The 18,725-nt window shown below is 41.7% G+C and overlaps 1 long non-coding RNA gene across 1 annotated transcript; it reads left to right on the top strand.

Annotated features, from left to right (window-relative positions):
- Nucleotides 1–4,657: 4,657 nt before the first annotated feature.
- LOC114487162 (uncharacterized) lies at nt 4,658–7,108 on the top strand. Its single transcript, XR_003681960.1, has 3 exons — nt 4,658–4,765; nt 5,334–5,491; nt 5,832–7,108. It is a non-coding gene; the product is annotated as an uncharacterized lncRNA (long non-coding RNA).
- The last annotated feature ends 11,617 nt before the right edge of the window (nt 7,109–18,725 follow it).

An 18,725-nucleotide genomic window follows, 5' to 3' on the forward strand; every position in this document is an offset into this window, starting at 1 on the left:
TAAGGAATGAGGGAAGAAGGGAGGTGAGTGGTGGGTAGAAAGAGTATTGTTTTAAGAAAATTGGAAGGCCAACTAACTTCACTTGTCTGCATACTTTGTGGGGGGTAGATTTCATATCTAGCATGTGCTTGGGGGCTTTCTGGGGTCAAAGGAATAATAATAAATTAGGAATATAGGAGAATGACAGGTAGCTGGCAAGTAGTTGCAAGCACAGGCTTTAGAGTCAAATGTCCTACAAAAATAATAGTGACCTGCAGTGTAGTAGGGTCCCATGATCATCTCTGATTAATATTGACACATTCATTCTACAGGTATTTACTGAGACTCAGCTGTGGGTCAGACACTGAATTAGCTTCTTGACTCTCACTTTCTAGTTGTGCGATCTGGGCAGTTACTTAACCTTGCTAAACCTCTGATTCCAGATCTGTGAAATGGAAATAATAAAGCCATCTATCTCATTGGTTGTTAGGGGTCATACACTTGATTATGTTTGTAAAGAACTCTTCCCATTGCTTGTCACCTACTAAGTGCTTAATAAATGTTACTGATTTATTATAATAATGATTATTACTATTAATGAGACTCTAGGTGATTGGATGTGGCTATTGGTACATTGAATTTATCACAGCCCTGTCTGCAAGAGGATAATGAAGAAGGAGAAAAGAAACACAGAAAGAGGAATCTGGCAAGGACATAAGCTTCTTCTCATCCCACAGTCTGTCTCAGGCCAGTGCCGTGACTCCAAAGGTCAATTTGATGGGAGGACCAGGCGATATGTAGGGAGCACGTGATCTAATCCAGCTTTGACACCAGAGAAGGTGGACTGGGCAGCCAGGACATTGGCCTCCTTGCTGAAGAAGTGGTTAGAAAGAGAAATGGAGGAGCTGGAAATTCCTTTTTATTTACCTAGAACTTGGCTCTGTTGCAAGATCTAAATAAACTACCTCCATTTGTGTAGACTTTTATATTGTCCAACAAGATGCTATCATCCACATTCTCTCACAGTCCTCTCTCAACAACCTTGTAAGACAGAATAGAAAATAGCCCTGTCTTACAGATGAGAAAATGGGGTTTAGAGACACTTATTCTTTAATACCAAACAACCAGGCACAGAGTCAGGATTGAAGCGAAGCATGCTCGAAACCCAAACCTCCAGTTACTAGAATGTCTGCTATTCCTAATACTGACGCCTTTAGAGTTCATGTTAATATCTGCGCTCTTCAGAGGGCTTTTCTGAGCAAAGAGAAACTTATTTTAACCTTGGACAGACAAGAACATGATTAAATAAACAAAACTTTTGGAGACATTGCAAAGCACATAGAACAAAGTCTAAAGCCACAGAGAAGAGAACAGTATGGAGGTTCCTTAAAAAACTAACAATAGGGCTTCCCTGGTGGCGCACTGGTTGAGAGTCCACCTGCCGATGCAGGGGACACGGGTTCATGCCCCGGTCCGGGAAGATCCCACATGCCGCGGAGCGGCTAGGCCTGTGAGCCATGGCCTCTGAGCCTGTGCGTCCGGAGCCTGTGCTCCACAATGGGAGAGGCCACAACAATGAGAGGCCCACGTACCGCAAAAAAAAAACAAAAAAAAAAAAAACTAAAAATAGAATTACCATATGACCCAGCAATCCCACTACTGGGCATATTCCCTGAGAAAACCATAATTCAAAAAGACACATGCATTCCAATATTCATTACAGCACTATTTACAATAGCCAGGTCAAGGAAGCAACCTAAATAGCCATCAACAGATGAATGGATAAAGATGTAGGACGTATATACAATGGAATATTACTCAGCCATAAAAGGGAATGAAATTGGGTCATTTGTAGAGACGTGGATGGACCTAGAGACTGTCATACAGAGTGGAGTAAGTTAGAAAGAGAAAAACAAATATTGTATATTAACGCATATATGTGGAATCTAGAAAAATGGTACCGATGAACCAGTTTGCAAGGCAGAAATAGAGACACACATGTAGAGAACAAACGTATGGACACCAAGGGGGGAAAGTGGCAGGGGTGGTGGTGGTGGGATTAATTGGGAGATTGAGATTGACATATATACACTAACATGTATAAAATAGATAACTGATAAGAACCTGCTGTATAAAAAATAAATAAATAAAATTCAAAAAAAAAGAAAAAGATGAATTATCTAATTACCATTACTTTTTGTAAGGAGAATAGGTAAATAAAATGGGCAGAGTTATACAGGGAACTTTTCAGCAGTAAAAAAATGAATCAACTATGTATTAACATATATACACATTTACGTATGTTCATACGTACATATGTATTAACATAAATAACTCTTAAGACAATGTTGATCAATAAAAACAAGACCTTCAGAATGATACCGTATGACGCCAATTTCCTGAAAAAAATTGAAACACACAAGTCAACACTATGTGTGTTCATTAATAAAGACTGTACAAGTATAAATACACACATGGGTCTGCAAAACACTATCCTGAGTTTTATTTTTACCTCTAAGAAGAAAGGGAAATAGGATTGGGATTTCAAATAAATCTATAATATTTCAGGTGTTCAACTGAATCATAAATACATGAATGTCTGTTGTATCATTATCTATACTTTTTTGTATGCTTAAAAACATTATAGGGACTTCCCTGGTGGTGCAGTGATTACGAATCCGCCTGCTAATGCAGGGGACACAGGTTTGTTCCCTGGTCCAGGAAGATCCCACATGCCGCGGAGCAACTAAGCCCATGCACCACAACTACTGAGCCCGCGTGCTGCAACTACTGAAGCCCACACGCCTAGAGCCCGTGCTCCACAAGAGAAGCCACCACAGTGAGAAGCCCGCGCACCACAACAAAGAGTAGCCCGCCACTCGCCACAACTAGAGAAAGCCCACGTGCAGCAACAAAGACCCAATGCCGCCAAAAATAAATAAATAAATAAATAAATAAATAAAAATATTATAAAAATTATTGAAAAATCTAAAAATTAGTTATAGCGTCTTTGGGGGCTAATCCTCTAGAACCACAACAGACTTTTTGGTGTGAAATCTTGATCCGATTATCCTGGTTTTGTAAACTGTCACTTTAAAGAGAAAGCTCGTGACCCTGTAGAGAAACGAAGGCAGAAAGTCTTTAGTTCACAGAGTAAATATTGGGGTCTTAGCTTCCTATATGAGGCGCCGTTTGGGGGCGCCAGAGGACAGCACAAGCCAGCCGATCCCAGTTTCTCCCAGGGGAACAGAACGGCCGGGTTCACCTGTTCCACATTGGTTAATAATCCCTCCCTCCCTCCTTCCTTTCTTCCTCCCTCCCTCCCTTCCTCCCTTCCTTCCTCTCTCCCTCCCTCCTTCTTTCGCTCTCTCTCCCTCTCTCTCTGTCTCTCTACTTCCTTCCTTCTTTTTTTCTTTCTGTTCATGATTTTATGGGGTTTCCATCTTTTCTCTCTTGGGAGGGGGGAGGAATTTTTGTAAGTTCATTTACTCTGAGGATGAAGTTTTAAAATTACTACTCACTTAAAAAAAGAAAAAAACCTTAATAAAAGAAAAATGTTTGACCCCAAAGAGGATATTACTGATGATGGAATAATAGGTGTCAAAGAAAATATTTTTAAGCATGATCTTTCTAGCTCACTCAAACAATACCACTGGGGGCTCTCCTACTTTTGCTTTTTAATTTATTTTATTCAAGTATAGTTGATTTACAATGTTGTGTTTATTTCTGCTGTACAGCAAAGTGATTCAGTTATATATATATGTATGTATATATATGTGTGTATATATACATATATATATAATCTTTTTCATATTCTTTTCCATTATGGTTTATCACAGGACACTGAATATAGTTCCCAATGTTATACAGTAGGACCTTGTCGTTTATCCATTCTATATATACTAGTTTGCATCTGCTAACCCCAAACTCCCAGTCCATCCCTCCCTCACCCGCCTCCGCCTTGGCAACCACAGCTCTGTTCTCTATGTCTGTGAGTCTCTTTCATAGATAAGTTCACTTGTGTCATATTTTAGATTCCACATATAAGTAATATAATATGGTATTTGTCTTTGTCTTTCTGACTTACTTCACTTAGTATGATAATCTCCAGGCCCATCCATGTTGCTGCAAATGCCATTATTTCATTCTCGTTGATGGCTGAGTAATATTCCATTGTATATATATATATATACACACATATATACATATATACATATGTATATACATATATGTATGTGTATACATATATGTATGTGTATACATATATATGTATATACATATATACATAGGTATATATACATATATACATACATATATATACACATATATATATGTATATATATGCACACACCATATCTTCTTTATCCACTCATCTGTCGATAGAAATTTAGGTTGTTTCCACATCTTGGCTACTGTGAATAATGTTGTTGCAGGAAGGGGGTCCCCTTTCCAGGGCCCAAGAGGGGGCTCTTGTCTAACACTCAGGAATGAATTGTCTGAGGAGACACATGTGCTGACAAAGCAAAAGATTTTATTGGCGAGGGGCACCCAGGCCGAGAGCGGCAGGAGAACTGCTCTGCCACGTGGCTCGCAGTCTCAGGTTTTACGGTGATGGGGTTAGTTTCCGGCTTGTCTCTGGCCAATCATTCTTACTCGGGGTCCTTCCTGGTGGCGCGCGCATCTCTCTCAGCCAGCATGAGGATTCCGGGAGGTTGGCAGGACAAATCTCCTCCCTCCCATGGGCTGGCGTGCTCTCCCTCCTTTCGGCCCCTCCTGAATTCTGCCGGTTAGTTTTTGTTGGCAGCCCTGTGGTCTTTATTGGGACCTCCTGTTGTGAGACAGCTGAGGCAAGTGGTTATCATCGTGCCTGGCCAAGGCGGGAGGTTTCGGTCAACAGTTCCCTAACAGTGTTGCTATGAACGTCGGGGTGCATGTATCTTTTTGAATTATAGTTTGGTCTGGATATATGCCCAGGAGTGGGATTGCTAGATCATATGACAACGCTATTTTTAGGTTTTTTGAGGAAGCTCTATACTGTTCTCCATAGTGGCTGTACCAGTTTACATTCCCACCAGCAGCGTAGGGGGGACTCCTACTTTTTATCAGCCGTTCAGCTCTCTCGTACACTCACAGGCTCCCGGGGTGGCAGTGGTGTTATATGCAGCTAGTCCAGGCTCTTCTTGGATGTTTGAATTCCCTATACAGCATCCCTTCAAGAGAGTCTGCTCTATGTTCTGGCAGCTCTGATGGCTTGAAAGTTCTTCCCTGTGTTGAGCTGAAATCTCCTCCCTGGATCTGAGGCGAGAGCCCAGTAGAAAAAGTGTTTTTTTCTTCTCTGGTTTCTTCTCATTCAGACTCACACACATGGTTTGCTGCCTGAAGTGGAGCTAATGGCCACATGCTTTCCCCTGGAGAAAACTGTTACCGCTGTGATGCCTGATACAATGTGCTCAGGAGGGAGGAGAGACTCCTGTAGTTGAAGGATTGGAATTGGAAAAGGCAGGACATAGAGGTATGTTGGAACATCAGAGGACATACACACTAGATTCAATGGTCGTCTCTCTTTGCCAGAAATACACATTTCACTCTGAAAAAATAGAGATAACTAAATTCAAGCAGCAAGAGTATCATTTACCTCCCACACAGGCAATAATACTTGTACCAGGTTCCCATTTGGAAAAATAGACAAGTTTGTTTGTTCACTCAGATTGAGTGGGTATCAACTAACCACAAGCTCCATATGTTGCTTTTTCTGTTTGGGTTGCTAGACATGAGGAATTCACGGGGAGCTTACTAAACATGTTTGACACATTTTCGCATGTGAATCATAAATATTGGTGGATTCTTTTCAGGAGCGGCTGTCATTCAGAAATAGATCCTGACTGAAGCTTTCCTCCTCAAGAAGAAGACCTGGATTTCAGGCTGCACGAAGGCCTGACTGAATGTAGGAGGCAGGTCCCCCGGTGCGATGCAAAAGAGTAGTAGAAATGTGAATCCTTTACAACAGCCGCGGCATTTTGCAGTTAACAAAATGCCTCCCCATTCACAATCTCATTTGATCTCCCAACTCCCCTGTGAGATAGGTATCAGGGCTGGCAGCTGCCTCCATCCCAGGAATAAAGTCCTGAGCCCCAAAGAGCCGTGATGGGAGGAGAAACACCAGCATGAGAATCTCCTGAGAATGACTGGCTCATCTTGGCAGTTCTGGGGCTGTGCTTCTTCGGTGTGGGAAAATGCACTCCCCTACCCTGCTGAGTCCAGCCATTTCATTTCTTATCTTGGTTTACTCAGTACCGAGCCAGTGGCACTTACATAAATGTCCTTCTGGCATGAGGGAGAGAGAGAGAGGGGAAAGAGAGGGGGAGAGAGAGAGAGAGAGAAGGGAAACAGCAGCTGTCAGCAGAGTGTCAGGCTGGGGACCTGCCATCTCATTGAACAAAGCTCCAGTCAACTCCAACAGTGTCCTGGGTGCACCTCTAATCATGGGTGATGGGATTGTCCTCGGGCTCAGGATTACTTCCTGCCCTTAAAGAGAACAGGGAGAGAGAGTCCTTTAGCTGTTACCACGGTGTCACTTGTAAATCATTAACCAGGACGGAGAGGAACCAGAGCAAGATCAAAACAAGTGAATCCTGATACCAAGGCCCCTCAAGACCATGTCTCAGTGGTAACATCTGAGCATTAATCTTACTTGGCTATCACAAACAGGCCATCTGTTTAGGTGGGACGGTGGGGACTACACTTTGCATTTCTTTTAACTCTAAAGAGTCTTCCAATATTTAGCATTTCCCACTGGGGCTGGAAAAACTCCCTCTTGTGTGATCTGCTCCACCTCCCTGCCTCTGACGGCACTGGAGGCCCCTCCGCTCTTGGTGGCCGTGCTTCTGGAGTTCAATGCCTCTTCTTTTTCTGCAATTCCCCATGGAGGAGACTGTGCAACCATCCTGTGCACCCCACTCCAAGGCCTCTAACCCTACAGAGTTTTCTTTTCTCTCTGAGGGCCCCCAGCTTAAAAGACCATCAAGAAACAAGATTGATGAATGTGGATAATGGTTGAAGCTTGCTGATTGTTACATGGGGAATCATACTAGTCTGTCTACTTTATGTGTGTAAAATCTCTATAATAAAAATTTTTAACACCTTTATTAGAGTATAATTGCTTTACAATGGGGTGTTAGTTTCTGCTGTATAACAAAGGGAATCAGCTATATGTATACATATATCCCCATATCCCCTCCCTCTTGAGTCTCCCTCCCACCCTCCCTCTCCCACCCCTCCAGGTGGTCACAAAGCACCGAGCTGATCTCCCTGTGCGATGCGGCTGCTTCCCACTAGCTATCTATTTTACATTTGGTAGTGTATATATGTCCATGCCACTCTCTCACTTTGTCCCAGCTTACCCTCCCTGCCCCGTGTCCTCAAGTCCATTCTCTACGTCTGTGTCTTTATTTCTGTCCTGCCCCTAGGTTCATCAGTACCTTTTTTTTTTAGATTCCATATATATGTGTTAGCATACGGTATTTGTTTTTCTCTTTCTGACTTACTTCACTCTGTATGACAGACTCTAGGTCCATCCACCTCACTATACATAACTCAATTATAATAGAAAATTTTTTAAAGACATAGCATCAGGATGATTGGACTTGACAGAATTACAAAATGGAAGTCTTGACTCAGGCTCTGAAATCTGGCAGGCCTGAGATCAAATCCCAGCTCTACCACTTTCCAATAGTAATTGGACATGACACTTAACCTTTCCAAGACTTCCTCATCTGTAAAATCAGAGAAAGATTAGTTACCCCATCAGGTTTCTGTCAGCATTGAATGAGATAATAAATTTTCTTTCTTTTCCATTTTTAAAAATTGAAGTATGGTTGATGTACAATATTACATAAGTTACAGGTGTATGATGTAGTGATTCACAATTTTTAAGGGTTATATTCTATTAGCAGTTACTACAAAATGCTGGCTATATTCCCTGTATTGTGTAATACATCCTTGTAGCTTATTTATTTTATTCACAATAATTTGTACCTCTTAATCCTCTACTCCTATCTTAACAAGTAGTTTTCTTAACAAGTGACAGAAATCATCTTTAATTAGTTTAAAAAAAAATGAGGGATTGCAGTATAAGGATATAAGGGTACTTCAAAATTCTAAGATGGGAGTGCAGCTGACTCTCAAGAGTAAATTGAAAGCAGGGACTCCAAGAGCATCAGGACCATGCTTGGTTTGACGTCTCTGTGCCTCTCTGCATGATCGTTCTACTCTTCTCTTTACCGCAGACCAGCTTCCTGTTTGTCAGTCGGCACAATTGAAAACGTGGCCCCCAACAGCAGTTCCCAGGTTTATATTTTCTCAATTCAGTAGCACAGCCAGTCTGAGTTTGGATCGCCTGGTCTGGATTCCAAGTTTTCTGGGGCAGGTCATTTGTCTAGCTTGAACAAGAAGTCTACCCCTATACCCAACAACGAAGGCTGGAGCTGAGGTCATGCTGTGTTAAAATGGAGGCTCCCATGGTGACCATATGGATGGAGTTGGTGGGGTGGAAGTGGTACTGGGCAGACAACATGATGAGAGTCAAAATGCAAAATGCTCAGGACACAGCCATTTGTAGCTAAGTATTGGCTCCTACTCCTTTGAACCATCTCCATGCCTCTGGGCAAAGTCTTAGGTTAGCCCATCTAACAAGATGGGAGGAGAACTACAGTTACGACCATTCATGCCTTCATTCCAGAGTGCCTACTCCGTACCAGAGAAAGAGGGTACAGCAAGGGAAGAGAGACAAAAATCCCTGCCCTTATGGGAACTTATAATGGGTGTGATACAATAACAAAAATTTTAAATATAATGTTTTGCACCTCCAAGGAGAAATTGAACAGGAAATTGGGATAGGAAGTGCTGGGGGCTATAATTGTAAACAGGGTGGACAAGGAAGTGATATTTGAACAATGGCTTGGAGAAGGTGAAGGAGTGAGCCTTGTGGCTCTCTGGGAGATGAGCGGTCCAGGTAGAGGGGCCAGCAGGCGACAAAGCCCTGAGTCAGAGGGAACAGCAACAAGGCCAGTGCAGCTGGAGTGAAGTAAGAGAGAGGAAGAGTACAGGACATATAAGACCAATGACCTTCGCTGGGGTTTTCAGGATTTTCTACCTGGGGAAGAGGAGAGGTGCGGTAAAATACTGATGCTGGTGGCCAGGGTATCAGCCCCATCCATTCTTTAGTGATCTGTAAATAATCCATTTCTAATGGGAGACAGCCTGTAATATGGCAGTTTCTCACACTGTAAGAATAACAGGAAATTATAGACAGGGTTGCAAACAGAAGGCCCAGCTGCATGGAAATGCCAGGACAACCCTCACCTCCAGGGCACTGTTCTTTATCAAGCAACTGAGATAGTTGCATAGTGCTGGTGGGAGAACCGAGGTTTTCATGAAGGGTGAATGTCCTTTTGCACACAGATGGGCCAGTGAGGGAAGAAAATGCAAGGCTGGTAAGAAAGAAATTTAATAACCACTTCTAAAAAATGCCAACATAATAATTGTTCTCAGTGCCTTTAATTCTGAATATTGATTAAGAGGTGGTCCATGTAGTCCCAGAGGAGAAAACCCCTGTTATGTGATCGTGCCCTGGAGCCCTTTTTGCAATGATCACAGCTGAGTATTTTGAGGGAGGACATTAGCTAACAAACAGCTAGGAGAAAATGGAAAGGGAGAGCCAGAGAGAAACCCTTTCATGTTCCCAGGAAATCAGTATCAACCCAAAGCCCACACTGATGTGCTCTTCTCTGGAAGCCATGATTTGTACAGTACAAGAGCAGTTTGTACTCTCAAACAAAATGCAGTTCACTTCTGAGCCTCGGACAACTACATACAAAAAGAATGTGTGGCGATTGGTGAGGGATTCCAGAAGCTAAGCACCTGTCAAACATCTGGGCAGAATGAAAGAGGGAAATGTAATTTAGACAGAGGAAATGAATTACAAAGGAGATGCACAGCAAATCCAGTCCTCCTGTAGCAAGTGGTCCAGCAGAAGGTGGGGGGGACGTGCTACAAAATAAGCCTCTTAACTGACCTAGATTAATAACGATATTCCCCCCTTTAATAACTGATTCTGATGATCAGAACAGAGAACTTCTTTCTGTAGTTTGGAATAGCTGGTGTCTCAAAGAGGAACCATTTCTAACAGGTAATTTGCATCTATCTTTAAACTCATGTGACAAAATGTATGTACAAACATACACAAAAATATTGGTTACAATGAGGAATGAAATGAGCAAGGTAGAGGAAGTAGGACATTCTTTCCATGCCTTTCTCATATGTGTACACTTTGGTACATTGACCAATGGCACATGAATTTGGTTTTCTAATTACGATACAGATTATGATAATTACCACTTCTTTCTTCTGGGCATCTTTGATACCAAGAACAGAGGATTTGGGGGTAAAATATGCCAGATCACACTATATCACAGAGCATATCATTGTTAAAATGTAGGTCTATCTATCTACCCATTCTATCTATCTACCTATCTATCCACCTATCTATCTATCTATCTATCTAATAAACAGTACAAATATATGGCATAAAATTCAAAGATTATATATTCTTTCTCCCACTCTATCCTCAGACAGTTTCCCCAGAGATAAGAGACATTATGTGCATCCGTTGTTATGTGCTACAATATACACTATTCTCACATTGCCCTTTTCACTTAACAAAATAACATTGGGATGGGTCCATATAGCACTGTGCTCATTGTTTTTCAAAGGCTGCATAGTATTCCATTGCATGTTTGCTCCATAATTTATTTAACCACTCTCCTAGTGATGGATATTTTGGTTGTTTCCAAGCTTTTGTTGCTGCAAACAATACTCTATTTTGGGACGTTAGGCATTAGGTAAAGACAGTCAGTTGAGAAACTGCTCAATTTTTTGTTAGATAATGCTTCACTATTGAACTGAAAATGTGGAATGACAGTCTTGAGACTCAGCCTGATGTGATGGGGAGTAAAAAAGAGCTATCTTTTTCTACCATCAATTACCATGAAGTAAATGAACAGTGTTAGGAGGGAAGGAGTGAAATATTCTTGATTGTTTTTTAAAATCGATTTTCAGTCTTTTCTTCACCTGGACAGGGCAAGAAGAGGGTGGGTAAGAGCTTTCTATATTCCGATTTAAGGAATATTTTCAGTACCTTTATTTAAGCTAAGTCTAGACATTAGTTGCAAGACAGAAAGGTGATACAATATGTCAGATTGTGCTATTTCAACTTGGGTTATGCTTATAATTACATGGTCCAGAGTTAGAGTTGGACAAAGAAGAAACTTGTGTGAGATTTGGAAGATGGAAGCACACCAAATCACGAATGTTGTGTGATCAGATATGGGGATGGGCAAAAGCAAGGCATCTGGCAGGTTCCAGCTGGTCCTTGTTCTCTTCTGCTCTGCTTCCTGGTCATCTTCTTAACCTCCACAGTGCTTGGTTATGGCCCTAGATAGCTGCACAGAGGCACCGCCATGAGCGGACCTTAGGCCTTCCCATGAGCTCCTCCTTAAGGTCCTACGTTGTCAGCTAGACAGGCCTGGCTTCTCAGATTTCCCTCAAAGGTCCGACATGTCCGTCCGTATCAGTTCTTCAAATGGACTAGTTGGTGATTCTTTCTTTAATCCTCTGACTCTTCCTTCTAGACCTTTATTAACTTCTCCCGTACTAGTGATGGTCTCATTCCTATAATAAATCCCTTAGGCCTGTCATCATCATCTTGGCTCTGCTTCCCTGCCTGAACCCAGACTGCTACATACAGGAAATGCACCATTTGTTATATCCTTCCTAAAATACCTTATTCATTTCTGGGCTCTGTGTTATAAGAGACAGATGAGAAACTTGACAGTGACAACAAGATGATGATGGCTTTCCATCTACTTCCAATTAGGCAGGAAAAAAGGAGTGGTTTAAGCTCTCATTAGGAGATGTCAATTAGATAGCCAAGGGATTTTGGAGGTCTTTAAGAAAAGTGTAAGTTCTCAGCTGAGATGGCTTGAGATCCTGCTTCAAGTCAAAGGGATGAATAAATGGCCATGAGAGTCCTTTCTGGTACTAATGTCATACCACAGTCACATAAAAACTCAAGAAATGCCGCATTAAGTCAGTTCACTGGTCCCAGCCTATTATTTTTCTCCTCATGGCCCCAAGAGATGTTTATGGGAGGATATAGCTGTCTTCCAGTATATCACCTAAAGGTGAAGGATGCCCTACAGCAGCCTTTCCCAAAATCTAATAACATCCTTTCTCTGCCTCCTATTTAATGCCTTTGGATATTATTTCATTGCTGTTGTTTGGAGGACATCCTTGTTTCCCTATAAAATGTTACTTGTCAAAATCAAAGTCTGGAAGTTAAATGTTTTCTATATGACTTTGCTGAGCTAAATACCTGGGTTAAACTTGGCTGTTGACCTCTCCCAAAGAGTGTTATTTTTCTTTTAAGTGAGACCTACTGGGTTACCCAATTATTTTTTTTTCTTATTATGATAAAATATATATAACATAAAAATTGTCATTTTAACAAATTTTAAGTGTAAGATTTAATGGCATCGATTATATTCATGATGTTGTGCAACTATCACCACTATCTATTTCCAAGACTTTTTCATCCTCCCTTCCCCACCCCTTCTCCTGCAAACAGAAACTCTGCAACCATTAAGCAATATTTCCCAGTCCTTCCTCTCCCCAGTCCCTTGTAACCTTGAATCTACTCTCTATCTCTAAGAATTTGCCCATTCTAGGTATTTCATATAAGTAATATAATATGATATTTGTCCTTTTGCATCTGGCTTATTTTGCTTAGCATAATGTTTTGGGTTACTCAGTTCTTAAAATCCCAGACTCCTTCTGTTCAGATTGAATATAAGTTTCCCTCCTCCTCCTGTTTTGGGAATCTTCTTATGACTTCATTTTATCTTGGTTCCTTAATTGTCATCCCAGGAAGAGAAAATTGACCCAAATGTATAACGCCTTCTTCAAATGTGATGTTTTAAAAACATAAAATGATGAAGAAATAAATTCAACAACATGAAGATATTCTTTTACAAGTCCCAATAGCCTCAAAAATAATTACCATTCAGATGAAGTATCCATGAAATATTTGCTTCTATCTTTGTATTGAGACAGTTGCGGTCATAGAGCTACTGATATAAACATTATTTCAAGGCTGCCAAGTCCCTAACTATCTCATGATGGTCTACAAGTATTTAAGCACAACCGAGTCCTTCGATATATGACAGGGATAACATGTCCATGCATCTCTAATGTATGATTAATCTTTTTTGACATTTCTCTTCAGTGCCGAGGAAGACGGTTGAATTTGCTTGTGGCTGCACGGACAATAGCTTATCTCTTTCTCTTTCATTCCTAAAGGGAAATGTCATAAAGAGAACCCACCATTAAATAAAAAATGTACATCACAGTTGTTTTTTTTTATTTCTGAAAAACAAAAGAGGCTGACCTCAGAGTCAGAATGAATTTATATTGAGCAAAGAAAAAGTGAGACCTAAATATAGAATTGGGTTTATTTGTTTTAGCATTTGCTATTTTTCCTGTAGCAAGAAAACTACTACAGAGTATAACACAACAGGAAAGTAGTTACTGTCCACCTGTGTAGGTAGATTGTAAAATTATCTACTTATAGAAGTATCAGCACTGTAACAGGCATAGTTTATAGTTTGGTTCATGTAATCACTTATTCATCCATCCAGCCAATAAATATTACTGAGCGTCTACTTTGTGCAAAGTGCAGGCATTGTCTGCTCTGTCCAGTGTGGTAGCCACTAGCCACATTGGACTTTGTAATGTAAATTGAATGAATTCAGTACAATAAAAAACTCAGTTCCTTTGTTGTACTAGCCATGTTCCAAGTACTCAGCACTCACATGTAGCTAGTGGCTATGATCTTGGACAGTAAAGATGGTAGACCACTTTCATCATTGCAGAAAGTTCTACTGGGCAGCACTATTATAGAGTATAAAAAATGTATAGAGACTTCCCTGGTGGCGCAGCAGTTAAGAATCCGCCTGCCAATGCAGGGGACACGGGTTCGAGTCCTGGTCTGGGAAGATCCCACATGCCGCGGAGCAACTAAGCCCGTGCGCCACAACTACTGAGCCTGTGCTCTAGAGCCAGCGAGACACAAAGACTGAGCCCACGTGCCACAACTACTGAGCCCTCGTGCCTAGAGCCCGTGCTCCGCAGCAAGAGAAGCCACCGCAATGGGAAGCCCACGCACCGCAACGAAGAGTAACCCCCGCTCGCCGCAACTAGAGAAAGCCCCACAAGCAGCAACGAAGACCAAACACAGCCAAAAATAAATAAATAAAATATTAAAAAAAATTTTTTTTTAATTAAAAAAATTTTTTTTTAAATTTTTTTTGAAAAGGAGATCTGGAGGCCACAGATTGGATCTAAGCGACATTCCTATGGCCAAAAACTTAATAGTCTCCCCAGACTTCGAAGAGAAACTTTATCCAAACAGCATGACTTTGAGTAACAAATAAAACAAGAAAGGGAAAAATAGACTATCCAAGAAAGGCAAGGAAGTTTTGTCACCAGACATTGGTTTGGGACTGTTATGTTCATGAGCCTACCGGGTATCACTCTGAAAATCATCTGCAAGTAGAGACAAGCAATCCCAAAATAGCAAAATGATCAAGCTTCGGTTCTTCAGCTAAGTAGGGCAACTTGTTCCATTGAGTCAGACTCTGGGGTTAGCCCTGTTCCAGCCAGACTATGGACTTCTTTGTCCAGAGTAACCTTTGCCACAGGGAACAGTTAGATCAAGGGTTCTCAGCCTGGAGAGATTAAAACAAACAAACCAACAAACTGGGATCTGGGCCCTACCTCCAGTATTAAGGTTTTAATTCTTTGGATGGAAATCTAGCATGAAGAAATTTTCAGTACTCTAGTGATTCTAAAATGCAACCAGGACTGAGAAGCACTCATCTAGACCATTCTACAGCAATAACCCATATAGGACCAAGACTTCCCTAGTTTAGCCTACAAATTCTGAGGAGAATTAGATTCTTATGTAATTTTGCCAGAATAAGGCAGAGCCCACATCCTTCCCTTCCTACTTTCCCTGTTTTGTAGCAACTCAGGAGTGTCTTTTAGGGGGCTGCTCTTCCCTCTCTTTCCTCCACACTCATCTGATCTCTGTCCCTCTCTTCTTAGGCTAAGCCTTTGCTTTTTGAGGTATGGTCCTCAGACAAGCCCCAGTGCTGTTACCTGGATGCTTAATAGAAGTGCAGAATCCCAGGCCCAACCTAATGTGTTAAATTCTACCCTTTAATAAGATCCTCAGGTGATTTTTGTGCACTATAAAATTTGTGACTCACTATTCTACACCACCTCTAAATGGATCCCACTGGGATAAATGCCCTAGCAAGGCCCTGACACTGACACATTTGTGCACTCTGTTCCTTCTTTCATCTTCTTTCATTTTTCATCTGAGGTCATTATTTCTCTACCGTAAAACCTATTCTTTATATCAGTCGCTAAGTGAAATTAATGTGTACTCAGAGTCAAATATATATGTATATTGGGGAAAAAGAGGGCCACCAGTTGTCTCTGCAGTTGGCCTGACAACTGGTTGATGGAGGGATGGGTGTGGGGAGGGGGAGGAGCTGAATGCCAGAGCTCAGCACTCAGTTATGCACTCAATGCACAACAGCTGAATGTGTGAGCTATTCAGATGCCATCCATCTTTCTTGAGTCTCTTGTTTTCTCCTTAATTTGGCTGGGGACTCTCTTAGCTTGTGTCAGGTGGGATCTCTTTCCTTTATGGCTTAGTGACTACAGGGCAGGCACTGGCAGCTGGGTCTGAGCAATGCCTTAGGTATTTGACTATTTCAACAGGACATGCCAAGGGACTGCTGGATCCAAAATAAATCTCTTGAGCACACGCTGCTTTTCATCTCATTATTAGTCAATGAAGGAGTCTTTTGGTATTGAGAGTAGAAGCCCAGAGAAGTTTAAGTCAAGATGAGGTTCCTCTCTTCTTATACTCTCTCAACCTTGATCACCACCATTTAGTGAGGCCTGTGTCTGGTTCCACTGAGGGCAACATAACAATACATAGCATTGAGATTAAGAATATGGGTTTTGGAGTCAGATAATTTTTGCTTGAATCCCACTTCTGCCACATCTAAACTTTGACCTTGGATATGTTCCTTCTTGTATTAAATATACAGTACATAGCATTGCATTGGGTATATAGAAGGGCTCCATAAATCGTATTATTACGATCATCATTATTATCATACTCTGAGTTATACACATTAGCAACCACTGTAGATCCAGCGTGAGTCTGGGATTCCCTTAGGGACTGTAGTTGGTTTTTTTTTTTAAATAAAGTATAGTTGATGTACAATATTACATAAGTTATAGGTATAATATACAATGATTCACAATTTTTAAAGGGTATACTCCATCTATAGTTATTATAATATATTGGTTATATTCCCCGTGTTGTACAGCATATGCTTGTAGTTTATTTTATACCTAATAGTTTGTACCTATTAGTCCCCTAACCCTATATTTCCCCACCTCCCCTTCCCTCTCTCCACTGGTAACCACTAGTTTGTCCTCTATATCTGTGAGTCGGCTTCTTTTCTGTTATATTCACTAGCTTGTTGTATTTTTTAGATTCCACATATAAGAGATATCATACAGTATTTGTCTTCTCAGTCTGACTTATTTCACTTAACATAATGCCCTCCAAGTCCATTCATGTTGCTGCAAATGGCAAAATTTCATTCTTTCTTATAGCTGAGTAGTATTCCATTGTATATATATAAAACATCTTCTTTATGAATTCAAAACCTGATGGACACAGGTTGCTTCCATATCTTGGCAATTGTAAATAGTGCTGCTATGAACACTGGTGTGCCTGTATGTTTTCAAGTTAGTGTTTTCATTTTTTCAGATATGTGCCCAGGAGTGGAATCGCTGGGTCATATGGTAGTTCTATTTTTAGTTTTTTGAGAAACCTCCATACTGTTTTCCACAGTGGCTGCACCAATTTACATTCCCACCAGCAGTGTATGAGTGTATGTCTTTAGTATACATAGTGTTCTGTGTGAGTTGCTTTGAGAGTAAAGAACATAGTCATCCTTCTCCAAAAAACAGCAGGGATATTTAATAATACACATGCATTTAGGCTCCGGAGGAAACACTCATTCTGAAGAAAAAGGTACAAGCTGAAGGGGATTTGGGTGAGTCTTAGGAATCCACGAGTATACAGAAACAAAATTCAAGTCCTAATGCAAAAGGATTTAGCACTGTGCATGTTTGTTTAAAGAAAGCTGCTACCATGGTTTATCACTGTGATCGTTTTCAAGCCATGCTCTAGTTCCACCCAAGTCCTAGAGTGCATTTACTGTCCTCAGCCTGCTGAGCTTCCCTGTGACATCTCCAACTCAGCCTTTACTGGAATAGCAGAGATTAAAGGCAAAGAGTTTGAATCCCCAGATGCCAGGTTATTCTTGGCAATAATCCACCTTGGCCGGGATGGAGTCATGAGGTTCTGTCCTCATTGTTTGGGCTGGAACCAGGAGTGATCTCTTCTGTGTGGATTAACACAGGCATGGATATCCCACCTGGGCACACTCCTGTGGATAATGAAAGGATAGAATGGAACCACTTTTTAAATAATAGAACCCTTTATCACACAGTGAAGTAGCCCAATACATAAAACAGATAACAGTCTTTTGTTCTGGTTGATAAATATGTATGCGTGCATTAAAGCACTTTTAAAGCCTCTATTTTTCCAGATAACAGTCACCCCTGTATCCATGGGTTTTGCATCCACAGATTCAAGCAACCTCAGATCAGTTGGTTGAATCAGTGGATGTTGAACCCGCAGATGCGGAGGGCCAACCGAATTTCACCATTTTTGTAAGGGATGTGAGCATCCCAGGATTCTGGTATCCTCGCGGTTCCTGGAACCAATCCCCTGTGGACACCAAGGGACGGCTGTACTTACTGCTGTGAGTACTTTCTCACTCACGCATACTCAGTGGCCTCTGTTGCTTGCTACCCGAGGAACCCCAAGGCTCCTTGAACCTTGTTTAAAAATCACTGCATTGGGCTTCCCTGGTGGCACAGTGGTTAACAAGACGCCTGCCAATGCAGGGGACACAGGTTCGAGCCCTGGTCCGGAAAGATCCCACATGCCACGGAGCAACTAAGCCCGTGCACCACAACTACTGAGCCTGTGCTCCAGAGCCCACCAGCCACAACTACTGAGCCCATGTGCCACAACTACTGAAGCCCGCGTGCCTAGAGCCTGTGCTCCGCAACAAGAGAAGCCACCACAATTAGAAGCCTGGGTGCCGCAGAGAAGAGTAGCCCCTGCTCGCCACAACTAGAGAAAGCCCACCACCAGCCACAACTACTGAGCCCACGTGCCACAACTACTGAAGCCCGCGTGCCTAGAGCCTGTGCTCCGCAACAAGAGAAGCCACCACAATTAGAAGCCTGGGTGCCGCAGAGAAGAGTAGCCCCTGCTCGCCACAACTAGAGAAAGCCCACGTGCAGCAACGAAGACCCAACACAGCCAAAAATAAATAAGTTTATTAACAAAAAAAAAATCACTGCATTAACTGATCTCCAGAACATACTCAGCTCTTGTTTTCCATTATACCAATGAAATCAATATAGCTTTGGGGGTAAAAGCAGGGGTTCCATGTGCTGGGGTG

This window comes from Physeter macrocephalus, chromosome 11, assembly GCF_002837175.3.
Source record: "Physeter macrocephalus isolate SW-GA chromosome 11, ASM283717v5, whole genome shotgun sequence".
Lineage (NCBI taxonomy): Eukaryota > Metazoa > Chordata > Mammalia > Artiodactyla > Physeteridae > Physeter > Physeter macrocephalus.